The sequence below is a fragment of the Patagioenas fasciata genome, unplaced genomic scaffold (genome assembly GCF_037038585.1).
Source record: "Patagioenas fasciata isolate bPatFas1 unplaced genomic scaffold, bPatFas1.hap1 Unplaced_1, whole genome shotgun sequence".
NCBI classification, from domain to species: Eukaryota; Metazoa; Chordata; class Aves; order Columbiformes; family Columbidae; genus Patagioenas; species Patagioenas fasciata.
The window spans coordinates 3117759-3130515 of record NW_027288510.1 but is presented as its reverse complement, the minus strand read 5'-3'; the positions used below and the strand labels follow the sequence as shown (position 1 = coordinate 3130515).

At 51.1% G+C, this 12757-nt stretch overlaps 1 pseudogene; it reads left to right on the top strand.

Annotated features, from left to right (window-relative positions):
* Nucleotides 1–8449, top strand: part of LOC139826693 (dynein axonemal heavy chain 9-like) — a 52399-nt pseudogene extending 43950 nt beyond the window's left edge.
* Nucleotides 8450–12757: the final 4308 nt, after the last annotated feature.

Here is a 12757-nt window from a genome sequence, read left to right as displayed (position 1 = left end):
AAACAAAACAAAGCACAATAAAGCCTGGGAAGCACTACTTGTCTTTGCTTCAGCAGTACAAGCGCAAGTATGCTGGTGTGCGGTGCTGTGGCAGCTGGCCGCTGTGTTCCCCATGCCGCACAGTCAGTCTCGGGTGCATCAGGCCGGGCTCCTGCCTGCGGTAGTGGCTCTGGGTGGGCTGCAGGAGCAGCTGCAGGCACAGCGACCCTCCGGGAGGCTCCGCCGGGAGCCTGGCTGTGCGTTACTGCCCGCGATGCTCTGTAAATGTCAGAGCTGAGAGTGCGAGGATACAGCAGTCCGAGCAATGGGGAGCCTGATGAAAAATGATCCAATATAAAATCTGTTTATTGCTTTCCACCGAAGGTGCCCTTCGCGCTGACCTTTCGCGGCCGAAATGTCAGGAGAAACAGTCTGGGAGGCTTCCCACTACTCGGTGCTTGTTGGTGGGTAGCGGGGCCCCTGTATAAAAACAGATGATAGATTCGCCATTTCCTGGCTCTGAAATTAGCGGTAATCCATATGGGGTTTTTATTAAGGAAGTGGTTTGAATTCCACACCGTTCTGGCAATAGAGCTGGGGCTGGAGTGGCTCCATTTAACCACGGGGTCAGGGAGGGCGGGCAGCGCGGCACAGCGCGCTTGCAGGCGGTTTGGCTGTGCGGGGTAAGGGCACCCTTGTGGGAAAGCTTTTAGCAGCCACGCACGTCCCGCTCCACTGCGGGCTACTCTGCTGCCGCTGCTGAGGAGTTATAACAACAGGAGAATGGAGAATTACAGGGATCCTGCCTCTCTGAATAGCATGAGTCTGCAAAATCGTGGATACTATTAATGTGTTTTTCAAATCCACTGGTCTTTTGAGGGACTGTGGCTCAGGAGGCTTTATGGAGGACACTTGGTTCAGTTCAGCAACAAACCCAGGTTTCCTTATGGAGGCCGAGCAGCCTATGGACAATGTGTTGGTGACCCCACATTGTATGGCTATGGGGAGGAGAGACCCGCAGACACCCCAGGAAGAAACTGTGCTGTTAAAACGGGCTAAATGATGCGTCCGGTATTTCACAAACATCTTTCTCACAGCAATTTTCCTCTCCTCCTCCCCTCCACCTCTCTCCAGTTCCCATTGTCCACATGGGAAGGTGTTTGGGCAGAATGGCTGGCCCAATGTCATACAGGAGACCTAGGGCAGAGGAGGGGACTAAGCACATTTGGTGAGTCCTGACCCAGCATCTAAAGCAAAACTGTCACCCCAGTTGAAAAAATTCAGATGCTCCAAAATCTCCATGTGTAGAAAGATACAATGGGGAAAAGCAAGGAAACGGGTGCTTTGAGGGGAATGTGGCAGCGCAGAATCACGGCGGGGTCAGAGGGGCAGACCCTCGCTGCTGCTTTGGTACGCTGGTGTCTGCAGTCCTGCTTGTCTGAAACGTTGTGGCTTGAAAAGAAGCCAGAAGACAACAACTCACTCTGAATAGAGTGGTGTGATTGATGAGGAAAGGCTTTGGTATGCATGCTGTGACTGACCATGAGCACAGATGTAGACGGATGTTGTGTCCTTGTCTGTTGGAAGAAGTAGGCACCAAGAATCAATCAAGTGGTCTGTTTAGTCATAGGCACGTATTTCTCTTTTTCAAATTGATCCATCTATCTAGTCTCAGACATACCAAGAGTGATCAACACAGAGGATGAATTATTTAGATGAATAAATAGGACTGATGAGCAGAAATGAAGAAAATGAAAAATTAGGCTTAATAGCAGGAAAAATGATAAGAACTTTATGCTGTGGAATATATTTTAAGGACTAATCCCGCTCTGGTGGACTGGGATAGATAACATTCTCCATTACTAATTAATTGATCCAGATTAGTGTATTTTCTCCACTTTTTGTCTTATAGCTTGTGGACTACAGAGTGGAGTTCAGCAAGTGGTGGGTGGCAGAATTCAAGACTATCAAGTTTCCCTCTCAGGGCACAGTCTTTGACTTCTACATTGATCCAGAAACGAAGAAGTTTGAACCTTGGTCTAAACTTATTCCTCAGTTTGAATTTGATCCAGAAATGCCCTTACAGGTATGTGAACCTTGCACGTGTTTTGTCTGGGAAGAGCACATGCATTTTAGTGACTGTATGCAGGCATTTCAATTGAAGTCTCATTCGAGGTCAAGCACTTCATAATAAGAATGGCATTCCGTCCTGGTTTTGTTAAAAACAAGTTTCTCTTTTAGTGAATTTGCCTGTCAGGTAAAACCTTCATATCAGCTGCGTTTTCCTGGAGAACCAGATCCATGTTTTGGTAAACATAGCAATGGAATGTGAGGTTATTGATAAGGACAGATTCGCATCTCGCGAGAGGGGCAATGAGAAACAGGTGACCAAGAAACTGACAAACAGAGTATAACATCCCATTCACGTGAACACTTCATATAAAAGTGGGAGATCACGAGGATCTCGTCCATTTTGCTTATGGCCGAGATTAGGAGAGGACCTTGCTGGTCGTCCCTGCGAACTGAGGCCTCATGACAGACTGAATCCAGCTCCGGTTGGCTGCACAGTCCAGTCCAGGACTTCAGGTGCCAGCTCTGCAGTTCCTGGGGCTTTCAAGATTGGTTTTGTATATTTTGTATTATTTTCTCTATTCTTATTAGTAGCATTAGTAAAACATTTTTAATTTTTCCAATTCTCTTCTATCTATCCTTCTTTCCCTCCCAATCACCTGTCCTGAGTGGGAATGGGGGAGAGAGAGGGGCTGAAGGTGGGGGAGAGGGGGCTAACAACACATCTGCCATGGTTGTATTGTCACCCCACAATCAAAACCCTTGACACATTCTTTATGAAGTACAACTCAATTACCCATCTTTCTTTACTGTACTTTGACTGTGAAGACTCATCCTCCATCCATCTTCCAGAGCTGAGTGATGTACATGAGGCGCAGGCTCAGAGACACCTATGAGCCAGGGCTGGTGTGCCCAGGGTGCGGGATGGAGGTGCGTTTGGCCTGCAGAGAGAAGCAGGATGTGGGACAACGTAGTGACAAAGTCCCTGAGACACCATCTCGTCATTCTGCGTGGCTGAAAATAGGGTTGTTTATATGATTTGGACGAAAAATGAGAGTTGCTGCAGGTAGTGAATTGCGTTTGCCAGCTATGCCTTTCTTTCCTTTTAGAGGTGCCACAGTGAGCAGATGACTTGTAAAAATTGTTACCATTTTAGCAAAATGTGTGTTTGCGGGGAGATCCAGATGTTGCTCTCAGCATCCCGCTGTCATTGTTTCATCTGTACAGATAGTTTGACTTGAATGGTTGGTAGCAGTGTATTGTTCCCTTCCTAGCGCCATCTAGAAACTCAGGTCACCGCACTCATTCCTGGCTCTCCCAGTTTGATGTCTCCTCAGAACATGGCAGTGGGGTGGTGCCACAGATGGGTACACTTACCTGCTCGTTTTGCCCCTCTCAGGCTTGCCTGGTGCCCACCACCGAGACGGTCCGTGTGCGGTACTTCATGGACAGGCTCCTGGAGCGCCGGCGCCCCGTGATGCTGGTGGGCAACGCCGGCACGGGGAAGTCTGTGCTGGTGGGGGACAAGCTCTGCTCACTGGATACAGATGCCTATGTGGTGAAGAAGGTCCCGTTTAACTACTACACCACCTCTGCCATGCTGCAAGGTAAGACAATGGCTGAGATGTGGGACTTCTGCCTGGCAGGTCACCAAATTCCTGGGGTGTCCGTCGGGGTTTGGAGCTGGGTGTGCACTGTGGGCACTGCACTGGCACCCACTGACTCTTAAATCCCACTGTGAAACTCACTGGTCCGCAGACTCCTGGTTTTATGGAAAATGGCATTTCCCAACATGAGGGATTGAATTCTGAACACCACGACTCTGGTTCAGGGCTGTGCAAAGCACACACTTAAATCTGCTGCTGTTCTCTACAGCACACAGCTCGTACTTGACTTGAGGTGTGTCTTTAATACGCTTGAATTTAAGCCCGTGCTGAATAGAATGGGCTGCTTGGCTGGGATCTAAGCTGTCCTCAGAGTGCAATGATGGGAATTGCATCCCAGTTGTCAGTGAGGACAGTGCTAATGGGGATGTGCAGGTGCTGCTGGTTCCTGGGCTGTCCCCCGCATCCTGATGCAGCCCCGTGTGCTCCCACGGAGCGGGTGCCACATCCCACCGCCCCAGGGGACACGGCTGCTGACCCTGGGAGGCTCTGACCTGGGGAAGCCCATGAGAATATCTTTGATGAGGATTTTGGCACATCAGTGAAAGATGAAGTTTGAGACCAGGATAAGGTCAGTTCTGCTGTGTAGTCTTTTCACAGATGAAGAGAAAGAGGGAATTGTTGAAAAGTGACTCATTTTGGAATGGTATTTTCACTTTCAGTTGACCTAAAGAGAGAGGATAATTTTCTACATGTATTTATTAATCAGGAATGAAACAACCTTGCTTGTTTTGAGTTGAACAACAGCTGTGGGTCACTGTAAACCAAAATAACTTCCTTTATGGAGTTTGGTCTGACCCAAGTGTCCTGAAATCCCTTTACTCCCTCTACAGGACCAGCACCAGTGAGACCAAGGTTTTAACCTTCACCATGTGGGTTTTTCCTGGCCAGGTGGCCCTGGGGCGAACACGCTCACGGCCATGAGCATCACAGCCCCTGTCTGTGCTCTGCTGGGCTCCCGACACTGCAGATGTTTTAAGGAAGGTGTCAGAGTTTAAAGTTGCCCTGTGGGACTGATCCACTCGCAGAGGTGACAGCACAGGCTCAGCCCACGCTGTGTCACCTGGGGCTGTGTCGTGGAGTCACGGCAGCTTTCTGGGGCAGGTCTGAAGGGTTTTGGGTCTTGCTAGTGTGTGATGGCTGCAGTCTCCCTCCTCCCTCCCAGGTGCCCCTTTGCTTTTTTCCCTGTGTTGGGGTCTCTGCAAAATGCCCTTGAGCTGCTAAATGGGCTGAGCTGTCTGGCTGTCTGTCTGTCTGTCTGTCTGTCTCTCTGTCCAGCTGCCTGGGTGGGGGACAAAGATGCTGAGGGACCTAGAGATTCTTTCTTATGGGGAGAGACTGAGAGCTCTGGGGCTGTTGAGCTGGAGAAGAGAAGCTGAGAGGGATCTGATCAATGGGATCAATATCTCAGGGTGGCTGTCAGAGGATGGACCAGACTCTGTTCAGTGGTGCCCAGCACCAGGGTGAGGGGCAGCGGGCACAGACTGAAACACAGGAGGCTCCATCTGAACATGAGCAGAAACTTGTTTGCTGGGAGGTGCCAGAGCCTGGCCCAGGCTGCCCAGAGCGGGTGTGGAGTCTCCTTCTCTGAGACATTGAAACCCGCCTGGACCCACCTGTGTGATCTGCTCTGTGACCCTGCGTGAGCAGGGCTTGGACTGGGGGATCTGCAGAGGTCCCTTCAGCCCAACCAGCCTGGGATCCTGTGATTCTGTGAATGTGCAGCCGTTTGTCTCCAGCTGGATGGGCGAGTGTGTGCAGGTGTTATTTGTACAGGCAGACCTGGCACCGTGTCCCTGGTCATGAGCTGTGGGCTGAGTCAGTGATTTTCTTCCCCTGCACAGAGGAGCAAGTTGTCTTGTGTGTGGATGAAGATGTGGTGGTGAGATTTGCATTGAGAAGCATGATTTATACTGCTTGGCCTGGATCCCTGCTGCTCATTTTTTAGAGTTAATTTGTCCCTTTTTGTGTAGTTTGTCACTTGGCTGCTTTATTCTTTTCCCCAGCAGGCACATCTTTAAATTTGTAAAACATGGGCACAAAGTAATTTTGGATTTTTTCTTACTTAAAAAAGATCCTAACCTGAGTTCCAGTAGTTCCTTAGACAAGGTGCCTGTTGCTGCAGAGATGTATAAGATGCAGCCCTTAGGGGAAGCAGAGTTGTTGTTCAGCCCATCCCTGCATCCTGTGGCTTCCAGAAGCGCCATGTGCACAGGGGTTAAAAGGAGCCCAACACTCTCTCTGCCTGAACCTGGGGCCAGTTTGGGGATTTTCTGTAGTTTATTGTGACTAAATACCACATTCTGTGGCATTTGCCCTGGGCCTCGCTCTGCTTCGTGCCCTCTTGGGCCTCTGCCCCTCCATCAGATGTAGCCCTGACTTCTGTCATTCAGAGAAATTGCAATAAATCTTGTGGTTTTTTTTGTTTGGGTTCTTTTTTTCCCTCTCCCTTGCTCACCAACCAGAAGGTACGAGGTGTCCAGACTGTTTCCTTGAGGTGCTGGTTTGAGTATGTGTCAGGATCTCACACAGACACACCGCCCCTTATTATTATTGTGAGATACGGCTTTGAATTAAAATACCACTTCCACGAACATGTCACTTGATCCCCAGTAATTGCATTTCAGTGTGATGAATCTCTTGCATACTTGTTTAACCTCAAAAAGGGCTGATTTTATATGTTAATTAGGGACTAATTAAATTTAAATTAAATGCTTATTTGAAACACTTAATTTAACTTGCTACCAGAAATTTCAAATATTGTGGTTTTATTGAACGGGGAGAGAGGCTCCGCTGAGGAAAGATTCATCATTTTTCGTAGCACAATCCATTCCTTTGTGCAGCAGCTGTCTGTGACAAGAAATCAGCTGCACTTTGAGTGGTGAGCAAGGCGAGCTGTCTGCAGTGCACCCAAGCAGGAAAAACCCAGCGTTTTGAAAGGTCTGTGATCTGAAACAAACCGACGGAATATAAATCTTCCTTAACAACTTTTGCACGTGATAATAAATGGCTTAAAAAAACTCCCAGTCCCGTTTACATTTGCCAGTCTTCCCTAATTACAAAGAATTGCTACTTACCGTGTGCTGCTTTATAGCACCTTATAGGTCTGTTGCCAACCCAAAACTGCTAATGAAACAAATTCTTCGAGTAAGCACAGGGCAGAAAACCCACCCGGGGTCTGGGCAGAGGAGCGTTGCTTCCGTTTGCTTTTCCACTTACTGAGACAGTAAAGGTTGCCTGGGCTGCAATCAGAGGAATCAATAACCTATAGAACATGATGTGCAGCGACGTGGGGTGATTTTTATTAAATATCAGCCCAGGATTATAAATATTCCCCACGTTTTATGAGCTAGAGCAACATATGACCCCAGCCTTCTGCTAAAACAAATTAAAGTCTTCCAAGGCTTTGAAATGCGAAACTGTTCTCTCCGTGCTTTCCTTTGCGTGTGCGTGACCCTACTTGAAACCAGGTGGTAATTTGACAGCTCGTGTTGGAATTAAGTCTTGTCACGTTATCTGGAGGGTTGGGTAACGCTGGTGAGAAGATCAGGGAACTTATGATTATTTGATGCATTTAAATAAAAGTGTCATGTTGGTTGTTCTGAAGATGTCCAGGAATTTGGCCCTGAGATCGCCTATTTTTGTCTAACAGGGTAAAAGATGCATATATTCACAAAACCAGCAGCTTTGCTCGTGGGCTTCTGTGCCCACAGCATCCATCTCCCTTTCTCCATCGCAGCGCCCAGTGCCTGCTGCCCTGGCCACGCTGCAGTTGCCGCATCGCCGGGGCAGGCAGCAGGGGATGCTCACTGCTCTGGCACAGCCACCTCTGCAAGCAAGATTTCGTTTAAAAAATTATGCAGAAGAGATTCAAAAGGCTTTATCTTGCATGAAAAGCTCTTGTTTGCTCTGAGGTAGACATGTTTTGTAGCAGACGAAGTTTGTTGTATTTTTGTTTGGAAGGAAGAGTTGAGAGCTTTCTGATTTAAGTCAAACCAAAGTGCTGACCAAGGGTCCCTGCAGGGCTCCCAGCTGCACTGTAGAATCATAGAATCAGTTTGGTTGGAAGAGACCTTCAGGATCATCGAGTCCAACCGTAACCCAGCTCTAGCACTCTAGTCCCTGAGAACCTCATCTCCACGTCTGTCCAACCCTCCAGGGCTGGTGACTCCAGCACTGCCCTGGGCAGCCTGTTCCAATGCCCCACAGCCCTTTGGGGAAGAAATTGTTCCCCAGATCCAGCCTCAGCCTCCCCTGGTGCAACTTGAGGCCGTTTCCTCTGCTCCTGGTGCTTGTTCCTGGGGAGCAGAGCCCGACCCCCCCTGGCTCCAAGCTCCTTTCAGGCAGTTCAGAGATCAGAAGGTCTCCCCTCAGCTCCTGTTCTCCAGCTGAACCCCCAGGCCCCTCAGCTGCTCCTCATACAGCTGCAGCTGGGGGACATCTCAGCTCCTTGAGGGGCCGCTGTAGCTACACACAGCACAGCATTGAGCTGGGCTGAGAAATCATTTTTATTTTGCAGCAGTTGCTCTCCCAGTAGATGAGCTTTGCACCTCTGCCTCCCTACAGGTATGCTTGAGAAACCTCTGGAGAAAAAGGCTGGTAGGAATTATGGCCCTCCAGGTACCAAGAAGCTCGTGTACTTCATTGATGATCTCAACATGCCCGAGGTGGACGCTTACGGGACAGTGCAGCCCCATACGCTGATCCGGCAGCACCTGGACTACGGCCACTGGTAGGAGCCTGCTTGGGCTTGGTTGTCGGAGACCTTTTTGTTCAGCTCCAGTGCTGGGGAGTGGGTTTGAGAGAATCTCAAAGCGTGGGTCCCTCTTCCCATTGCATACTGCTGGGCTAGAGCTGGTTGGGAGGCTCTGGGTGAACTGAGAGTTGAGCACCCTCAGGGCTTCCCCTGTCCCCAGCAAACAAATTCACTTAGAATCACAAAACGTCCTGAGCTGGAAGGGACCCGCAAGGATCATCGAGTCCAGCTCCTGTCCCTGCACAGGACAACCCCACAGTTCACACCGTGTGTCCGAGGACGTTGTCCATCGCTTCTTTAATACCGCTTGATTGCTTACTCATAGCTGGGTTGAGAGGAGCTTTGCTCTGCTCTTGCTGTGGCTTGTGACTGTGGTCCCAGTGCAAAGCCTGCGAGGGGAGCGCGATGCTCGGCCTTGCTGCCCCGCGACGCTGAGAGCAGAGGCGGCTGTGGATTTGGCCTCAGCTGGGGTGAACCCCCCTGCTGTGAGCACCTAACATTGTCTTCTGTCAGGCAGCAGCAAACAACCATTATCTAGGCAGAGGGGATTTGAAGGAAAAGCAGTGACTGTTTTGGAAGGAGATTGGTGTGTTTTACACTTTAGCCAGCAGCTCTGTGTGGGACATGAATATTTGCATCTCTGCACAGGGAATACAGGGCAGGGACGCATTGCAATTTCCACTCTCCTCAGCTGTGTGCATGCCTGAGCTCTGCCAAAAGCTTCCGAGGAACAGAGACAGTGGAGCGGAGGCAGAAATCTTGGGCTGTGGGTGTCAGGGAAGTCAGGCAGATAGAGGGTGAGGGAGCTGCGAGGGAGCGTTGGAGGCACAAGGGGCTGCAGCGAGGAGTAGGGGGATGCAGTGAGGCGCAGAGGGATGCAACGAGGTGTGGGGGATGGAGTGAGGCATGGGGGATGCAGCGAGGTGCGGTGGGATGCAGCAACGTACAGGGGATGCAGCGAGGTGTGGGCGGATGCAGCAACGTACAGGGGATGCAGCGAGGTGCGGGGGGATGCAGCAACGTACAGGGGATGCAGCGAGGTGCGGGGCGATGCAGCAACGTACAGGGGATGCAGCGAGGTGCGGTGGGATGCAGCAACGTACAGGGGATGCAGCGAGGTGCGGGCGGATGCAGCAACGTACAGGGGATGCAGCGAGGTGCGGGCGGATGCAGCAACGTACAGGGGATGCAGCGAGGTGCGGGGGGATGCAGCAACGTACAGGGGATGCAGCGAGGTGCGGGGGGATGCAGCAACGTACAGGGAAACACCCCCTGGGACTAACTGGGGGGACGGGGTGAGGGGGTAACCAGGGGGCTGTGCAAGAAGCCGGGCTGACTGTCGGCAGCCGGAGAAGGGGAGCGCTTTGCTCTGGGTCGGGGGACCCAGAACTGGGGGGACGCAGCAGCTCCGCGCCCCGCCCCGGGGGGCCCACAGCCCCATGTCGCAGCACTTTGCAGCCGCAGGAAAGCGCCCGGCACTTCCGGTTGATGGGCGCTCTGGTCACGCCCACAGCCCTCGGCTGACAGACGTTTAGTGAAACGCCTGGGAGCGGAGAAGCTTCTGGAGCACTGACCGTATACGGGCCGAGCTCGAATTCCCTTGGGCTTGACAAGGAGGCTGTGGGACCTTCCGGCGGTTTCGGTGCGGGGCTGCGGGCGGAGCGTTGTTCTCAGACTGCGGACCCTGCGGGAGCTCCCCGGGCAGAGCCCCCCCCGCCCCGCCGGCCGGTGGTTGTGTCTGCTGGGGACCCTGCGGAGCCGCCAGCTTTCGTGAGTGGGGATGTGCCTTTGGAATTGTCATTCAAAGGGTAGATGAGCACAGCTCGGCTTCAGCCGGGACGCCTCTGTGCCTTTAGTTTTTGTTTTTCCCTCACCTTCCCTTTCGCGCGGAGCGGCCCGGCCCGGGACGGGGGGGTGTGGGTGTGTGTGCTGAGGGAACACCTCGTACCCAGCAGCCTGCTCCGTGCCGCTGCTCCTTGTCCCTGCATTTATATACGATACACAAATGTAAAGCAAATGGGGGGGGTGCGTGGGAGCAGGAGCGGCTGGGGGCTCCCGGGCCGGGCCTGACGCCTGCAGCGCCTCACGCTTTCCCGCTCCCGTCGCGCCGCCATCTTGGGCGCGGGCAGTGAAGCCGCCGCACTGAGGCCGTGCCCCGTGCCGCCGGGGAGGAGGGGAGCTGGTCGCTCTGGGAGCCGCTCTTGGGAAGCGGGCGGCGCACCCCGCCGAGGAGGGGGAGTTAACGTCCTTCGAGTCCTCCTCCTCGGGTACCGGCGCCGATCGGGCGGTGGCTGATGAGGTGTCTGTGGCGGGGCGGGGAGAGCGCGGCCGCTGTGCCCTCACTAGAGATGGCGGCGGGGCGGTCTCTGGCGCGGACAGGACGGCGGCCGCGGGGAGCGGCGCTCCAGCCCTATCTGTGATAATAAGAATTAAAAGTGTGTGGGGAAGGAATATATTAGTGGAAGATTCCCCAGCTTATTTATTAGAGACAAACGTTTTACAGGCTCTGGGTGTGGAAGCACAGTTACTGCCTGGGGGGGTGATAAGGAGAAAATTTGAGAGCTATTCTATTACCTGGAAGTTTGTGTTGGTTTTGGCCAGGGTGGAGTTAATGTTCTTTGTGGTACCTAGTATGGGACTATGTTTTTTGATTCGTGCTAAAAGCAGTGTTGATAATACAGAGATGTTTTTGGTACTGTTGAGCAATGCTTGCACAGGGTGGCCTGTTCTGCCTCCCACACTGCTCCACCAGCAAGTGGGCTGGGGGGAAGCGACAGCCAGTGGCACACTTATCTAAGCTCTTAGAGCCAGTGTCTTGAGTGTGTGCAAACTGCAGCAGTCACCGCTCTTCTGGTGAAAGAAAGCAGGAAATTAAACCCTGCTGCTTTCCTGAGGAGAGATGACAATGGGCTGCACCTCCTCATAGATGGGACTTCAGGGATAATTCAGGGGAAAAGACACAATGGGTGTGCCATCGTTGAAGGTGTGAGTGGTGAAATAAGAAACGGGCAGGTTACCTAATAACTGGTCAGCTCAAACATGCCAGCTATACGCTGTCAATCAGGCACTGCAAATGTTAGATGGAAAAGAAGGTACCATCTGTAACGGTTCTAGATATGCATTTGGAGTAGTGCACACCTTTGGGAAAATCTGGGAAGAATGGGGTCTAATTAATAGCAAAGGGAAAGAATTGGTTTGTGAAGAACCAGTTGGACAAGTGTTACATAATCTGATGTCACCAATAGAAGTGGCTGTAGTGCATGATGTCCATTGGGACATCAGAGGGGAAACTCCTTTTGTGTCAGGGGAGATTGGTTATCAGATGAAATGGCCTGAGAAGCAGCCTTAAAACCTGAAGTGATAACTGTAAGTTATCTCACGCTTGAGGTCCTGGCCTCACAGGAAATTCCAGTTTTTGATGAAAAATAAGAAGAAGTCCTCCAAGAATGAGGAGCCAGGGAACAGAGTGGGAAATGGGTACTCCCAGATGGTAGAGAAATGTTAAATAAGCAAATCATGAGGGAGGTATTAGCGATTCTACATCAGGAGAGTTATTGGGGAACACAAGCAATGTGTGACGTAATACGGGAATTTATAGTATAGCCAAGCAAATTTGTGAAAGATGGGTGGTTTGTAAAAGAATAAATAAAAAGGCACTTAAAAAGCAGCCTGCAGGAGGGCAGGGTCCAAGTTTACAACTCTCTCAAAATATTCAAGGTGATTTGCCTGTAGCTGGTGGAATTAAATACATACTAGTGTTGGTTGATCACCTTGCCAGATGGGGAGAAGCTTTCCTCCTGAGCACTGCCGCAGCAGCAGTGGTAGCAAAAGTTTAATAACAGGTGGACCTCCACAGTTTGAAACTAAGGATTTATTTCTCAAAAACTGTATACTCGGGTTGTCTTGCCTATCTTCTCTCAGGCACAAGGCCTTCTGGCACAAACTCTGCCTTTAGAGTTTGCAGCTCACAAGTTTCAGCCTGAAAACTGGGTCCTGGTCAAATCCTGGAAAGAAACGGAAGCTTCAGCCAGATTGGGAAGGAGCATTTCAAGTTCTGCTGCTCACCGAGACAGTGGTACGACCAGCTGAGAAAGGGTGGACTCATTAGACACGGATTAAAGAGCCAATCGAACCTCCAAAGGACAATGACGAGTGGCAAGTATTGACAACTGATGACCCCCTTCGACTAAAGATACAGAGATGAAAATGAAATGAAACCTTTGGGGATTGTTAATCCTGTGTATGTAGAATTTACAAATGGGTTACTTAACAAACGTCACTGAAACTG